Source organism: Solanum tuberosum, unplaced genomic scaffold (genome assembly GCF_000226075.1).
Source record: "Solanum tuberosum cultivar DM 1-3 516 R44 unplaced genomic scaffold, SolTub_3.0 scf00231, whole genome shotgun sequence".
Taxonomy (NCBI): domain Eukaryota; kingdom Viridiplantae; phylum Streptophyta; class Magnoliopsida; order Solanales; family Solanaceae; genus Solanum; species Solanum tuberosum.
Genome location: NW_006239157.1, coordinates 165,414 through 172,017, shown reverse-complemented (window position 1 = coordinate 172,017; position 6,604 = coordinate 165,414).

Here is a 6,604-nt window from a genome sequence, read left to right as displayed (position 1 = left end):
TGGGTTCTTCAAGAATTTCTTTGAAAATTGTCTTAAAAACCTTAATTCCACATTAATTCATCAATAGAATGATTTAGAAAATCGTTTGACAAGGGACCCATGTTTAAATTGAAAATTGGAAATTTTGGTCATTGAATCACTTTTGAAAATCTTTGATAAAACTCCTTGAATGAGAGGTTATTCAAGAATCAAGAGTTACCATACCTTAATTATTGAAGACCCATGAAATTGAAGAAGAAATCAGTTGAAAATCCATCTTCTAGCTTGAGCTTCATCAAGGTCTTCAATGGAGTTTTTGAGAGAATTTATTTTTGAGAGGGAAGGGTCAATTTGAAGAATGGGGTCTTTTGGGGTTTTAACAAACTTAATATACCCTAAAATAGGTAGAATAACCATTTATAATAATTCCCCAAAGTACCCAAAGGGTCACTTGAGTTTTATTTTCGCAGATTTCGTCGGGAAACAAGTCCACGACGCAGAGGTGTTCCATGGAGTTTTTGGAGATTAAATTCCGAGACAGTAGAGTCTGCGGTGTCTCCGCGATGCGGAGCCACTTTTTGGCCATTGGTGGATCAGGTCTGCAATGCGGAGCCACTCCCTCCATGAACAACTTCAAGCTGCCTTGGCAGCTTGTTTGGCCAATGGTTGGGGTCCTCCTCAGGAACCTTTAGGGTGGTCCCGGGGAGTTGTACCCGAATGTTTTGACCCTAAAACATTTATTAAGACACTAGGGTCACCTCCACTAATTTTAGACTCCAAACAACACATAAAGACATGAACAACATACTAGAACACACCAACACGTAAAAGACTAGTTTCCAAACGTCTTGATCGTCCCTTGACGTTTGACTTCCAAACTCTTTAAAATTGAACTAAAAAGGTTATTCTTCATTATTTTAACAAGTTATTAATGCATAAAACCCATGTGAGGCTCTACTTTATCCTACTTCATTTTGAGGGTTGTTACACTAACGTTTTCATGGTACGTTGGTTAGTGACAAAGTTTGGCTGTAAAATCAGAATGTTCCTAACACCTTCACGGGAAAATACTATCTCCTTGCAAAATTTACACACTTCTCTTAGTTCCAACTTACTTGGCTGATTGATACATATTTTTTTAAGATACAACCACGTCTTCCTGCATCCATCATATGCATCGAATCCTTAACATACTCGGTTGGAAACGATTGAAATATAATATCCTTGACAATCGAATTGATATAACTAAAATATAAATTTGTTTCTTTCCTCACTACATCTTTTGGGTTCACAAGTGAATAATACAATTTCGCTCGATAGTGAGATTTGTCAATAGCAACTAGGAAGAATGAACTAACAAAGACAATATGTTGCTTATTCAATCTCTTTTGCTGCCTTGACGTTCCAAATTTGCAAGTAAGTTAATATGTACTTTGTGTTAGTTTAGCTGAAACAACTTTAGCTTTAACCACATAATATTAGTTAATCTTAGTAGATACCTTAATATGATTGTCAAAAATTATGAGAGGCTATGATTTCAAAGGCCTCTGCATAGTGTTGTTAAGATTTGTGAGGTTTGTCATCTAGATAAGCGATTCTTTTTTTTCTTTGTTATGTGAAGTCCAATATCCATTTGCATATGTGAACTAAAACAAGTTAGAAGTAGTTCGTTTTTATCAGGTTCCTGCTAAAACTAATACTCCATCCGTCCCATTTTTGTGAGGTAGTTTGACTCGGCACGAAGTTTAAGTAAGAAAGGAAGACTTTTAAAACTTGTGGTCCAAAATGAATGATAGAAATTTGTGTGGCTGTAAATCATTTCATTAAGGGTAAAATAAATATTTTATAGTTAAATTGTTACTTAATATAGAAATGTGTCATTCTTTTTGGGACTGACTAAAAAGAAAAGTAAGTTACATAAATTGGGACAGAGGAAGTAGTTGTTAGTTTATGTTAAATAAATTTTCTACTATAGTACATTTTGTTTTAATTCTTTTATCTCTGTTACTTTACAAATTGAAAATAACTCGATTAAAAGTATTGCACCGTTAATACTATTTCATGTTACCAGTGCAAACCTCTTTTATGTGAAAATTTCCATTCTTGAACTTGAACTTTTAATGTTATTTTTAGTTGACGAGACTGATTGTGCTGTTGTTTGTGTTTATTATTTTGTTGAGGTCATTTCTTTCAATTTCTTTGTTTTGCTATTCTATAGTACTTTTTTTTAAGTTTGGAAATAAATATATTAATATTTATTGAATGAAAATTTTTGTAGTATTTTCAGACTTTGAAAATTAATTATGTATTTTCTGTGGATTTAAATTTTTGTTATTAATTCTCTCTTATTGTTTATGGTGTTTTCAGCAAAACGTAATAAAATTTGAAAAATAATATTTGTGGCCTTGTTCTGTTGGGCAAAGTCTGATATTAGATCTCAGACATCTCTTTTGCTTCTTCAGGCACAACACTTTTTCTCGCAACTGATTGTAACACCCTGTATTCTACGTTGTCTTGTGGTATAGTTATGGACTCGGTTTCCTATGCGACTATTGACTATGAATAGGTTTAATGTGAGATAGTAAAAGGTGGTATTTGATGTAAAAGTCAAAGTGGTCAAGTGCGTATTAGTGTTACGGTCTTGTAAACAAACTAAGATTGGAAAAATGGTGTAAAATAAGTGAGGTGCTTGCTTGACTAAACTATGCCAGTAGGTGATGCACCTACTTAAAATTAGTGGAATGCATTCTAAGTGAAAAGGGAAAGTAGGTGATGCACCTATTTAGAATTAGTGGACTGCATTTTAAGTGAAAAGGGCAAGTAGGTGATGCACCTACTTAGAATAGTGGACTGCTTTTTAAGTGAAAAGGGAAAGTAGGTGATGCACCTACTTAGAATTAGTGGACTGCATTTTAAGCGAAAAGGGCAAGTAGGTGATGCACCTACTTAGAATAGTGGACTACTTTTTAAGTGAAAAGGGAAAGTAGGTGACTCATCTACTTAGAATTAGTGGACTGCATTTTAAGTGAAGAGGGCAAGTATGTGATCCATCTACTTAAAAACTAGTGGCAGAAATTAAGGAAGTGATGCACTTGCTTGCTTAAAAGTAAAGGACCATATTATTTCTCCAATTTATTAAGTGAAACATCCAAAACGGACCTCTAAAGCACTCAAGATTATCACATCTACTTCATCACTAATTCTCCAGAAAAATTACTCCCACAGAAAGCCATAGAAGCTCTAAGAGTTCTGATAGAGCTTCACCATTAAAATTTGAAGCAAACCCTATGTTTTTAAAGTACAAGTTAGTAGAACATCTCCAATCTTAAGAAATTCAAGTGAATAATCTGATTTAACATCAAGTTAAGGTGGAGAGGACAACCTATACCTTGAAGAATCCAAGTCTTAGCAAGTGAGGTTTTTGTCCAGCAAGGTAAGCTATGGAAATTTTCATCCCTCTCTTGTTATTGCATTTTTTGTGAAAGTTTTTATGTGTTAATGAACTAAGGAGTGTTGTCTCTATATGGCATGATCTTGGTAAATGTTCAGGAAGGATATGCTGGTTGGGACAGCCAAGGAGTGGACTCCCCTTAAATTTTGATTGTGAGCTCGTTTTGAGGATCTTAAATGTAATGTTAGTTGGAACTCATGGAATGTTGATTGGAATTCGTGAGTTCATATTGTTATTTACACATTGTGATGCTTAGGGACTGTTTTGTGTATCATAAAATAAAGGGGTATGGCCGGATATGTGCAGAGAAGTCATGGGAACTGGTTATAGGATAGAACATTGAAAGTGTAGTGATACACCACTTAATTGAGTGTTGCATGAGCTTACTTCCTGCCATCCCTTTGTATATTGATTTCCAAACATTATAAATCCCGAGGAGTTTTGGAGTACCACATAAGAAGCTTGTATAGTATATAAAATAAATTAGAGGAGAATGGGTGGGAATAACACCCTTGATGGGATCAATTATAGATATAATGCCAATTACTGTTTTGGTCTGATCAAGTAGCCCAAATTTTTTTATCAGTTACTAATGCTAGTTTTATTATTTATTCCATTGTCGATAAATAATCTGAAAGGAAGACGGTTAACTCATCGTAATATCCAAAGCTTTGCAGCAAAGTATGTAAGGCTATTCGATTTCCTATTTCTTTGGCATGAATCCAACACTTGTATTACAAAGTAAGCTTTCTAAGTTCCCTTGGTAGTGACTGATCCACATGGGCAATATAAGATCACCAATATAGCCAATTATCTCATTGATACACCCTAGAGCATTAAAGTGCGTACTCTAATATGAGTTTATAACTAGATGTATACCAAGTATCAACATGCAAGGTTTAAACTTTTTTTCATTGTCAAAGTACCCTTGACACGTGTTCCCCTTATATAAATCAAAATGATCCTAGATTACACATGGTACATATGTTTATATGTTGGAAATAGAATTTGCCCATATCTTGCCAACTTGGTTCAATTGTAAATATATGTCATCTTTTCACATGTTCATATGTTCCTTTTATTGGTTATTACTCCCATTGTGTTAGACTATAATGTTATATCACAAGATCCCTACTTGCTCTATTGTACATTACTTTTGTCACGCCTCAAATCCCATTAAGATGGACAGGCACCCGATGCCCTAAAGGCCTGAGAGAAACAACATGTAATATGTGCTTACTATGCATATAACTATGCCAATCTTAGAGATGTGACAAGTTCACATAGGATGCAGCGATACGAACCAACATAAGTAGATCCAAAACTTATATACAAGACTTGGCCGTTGAGGCAACAACTTGTTAAGAAATAAGACGCGATTGAACTATATACATTAGTCTGCAAAGCCTCTAAAAGGTAGAGATCCTTTAGTTTAGGACGAGACATGGCCCCGCCTTACCCTTAACTATCATACAACAACAAAATAGGTGAAAACGACTTGGAAGGCCCCGAATCAACCTGGAGCTTCACCAATAGCAGCTGAGTACCTGTGCTCTTACTAACGAGGTCTACTGGCTGAAGTACATGTGCCTGCAGCATGAAATGCAGCATCCACGTAAGGGATGTCAGTACGAAAAAATGTATTGAATATGTAAGGCAATAACATATGTAAAACAAGGCTCAAATGACATCAAGTATCCGTATGTAAGTGCATAGAATGAAATACGACCACCTTTGTTATTCTTGTGGGATCATATATGTTGCATTCACTTCTTTACTTTTTTGTGTGTTATGATCTATATAAGGAATGTGATACAAATGACCAGCTGATCAGTCATAGAAGAGGATGACCCATGCTAGGCATTTTAACACCTAGGATGTTGTCCTTATAATTACACAAATTGGGATCGGCCCATGCTAGGCTTTCGCCCCTGAGCTGCCACCCTTATATACCAATTGGGATCGGCCCATGCTAGGATTTCGCCCCTGAGCTTCCACCAATATGACATTATTGTATGAATGTGTTGCACACCACATTTATAATTAGGGGGTTGCTCAGACATTTAGGAAATGTTACCTTCCTTCGTAATCCAGATCGTGTGATAGAGCGAAGTTAAGAAGTCAATTTCCACTTGTACCAGATCATGCTATTCATATTATGCTTATGATGGTTACGGTTAACGGTATCTAAAATGTCATCATGCAACCTAAAGAAAAGGATCTGAAGTTATCAAAATTTAGACTGGATTGAGCTTATTTTATTCGACTGTCCCACTCCACAGGGTATGTAAACGCTTTTATGTTATTTGCATTTTAAGTTGCATTTGTACCATTTGTATCACGTTGGTTCAATTGAGAAAGATATAGTATGGTTATCCATATGCTTAACAAATGATAGGTTACCTAGTTAAATATATGAGTGGTAGCATTTCCAAGCACATCTTCTTAGGAGGATGTATACAACTCTTGAGTTCTATATTTCCTCGATATTTATAGGATCATTCCTATAGAGGACACTCGTTCTTAGCCTTTGCTATATATAGAATTTTTGGCATTACACATGTACTCGAAATTGATGTTGTTGAACCAGTTTCTTGTAGTTTGAAGAAGGCATTGGCACAATCTGATAGATGAATGTATCAGTGTAATAGTGTTACTAGAGATACCCCTAATTGGCTGACAAGGCCCAAATATATTAATAGTTGGCTTTTTATATAGTATGTGCCAACCACCCCGAATAAGTACTAATAACATTTGTATTCTTTTCATGGTTATAAAACTTAGGGATAAGTGTGCCTATTGCTGAAAATGATATATGTATGGTAGTTCTTATAATGATTTATGTTTTGGCTATAGAGGATTATTATGTGACTAAAGGGTAAGGTTAACAAAAGGAAAATTGATTGGTTAGACTTAAGTGTGATTAGTCAGGTTGTACATAGTGGGATTAGAGTACATGAAGCTACTAGTTTTGATTAAAAGGTACTTCTTAGATAGGAAGCATGTGAGACTGAAGCTTGAATGACACGGGCCGAATATGTACGTAGAGCTTCTAGTTAGAAAGAGATGGAATATGTCAAATTCCCTAAACTTAGGAGTAGGGGTGATATGAGGATGCTATAGACGAGTGAGATAGGTGGTTATGAAAGAGCGATTCTAAGTGTATAAGGCAAG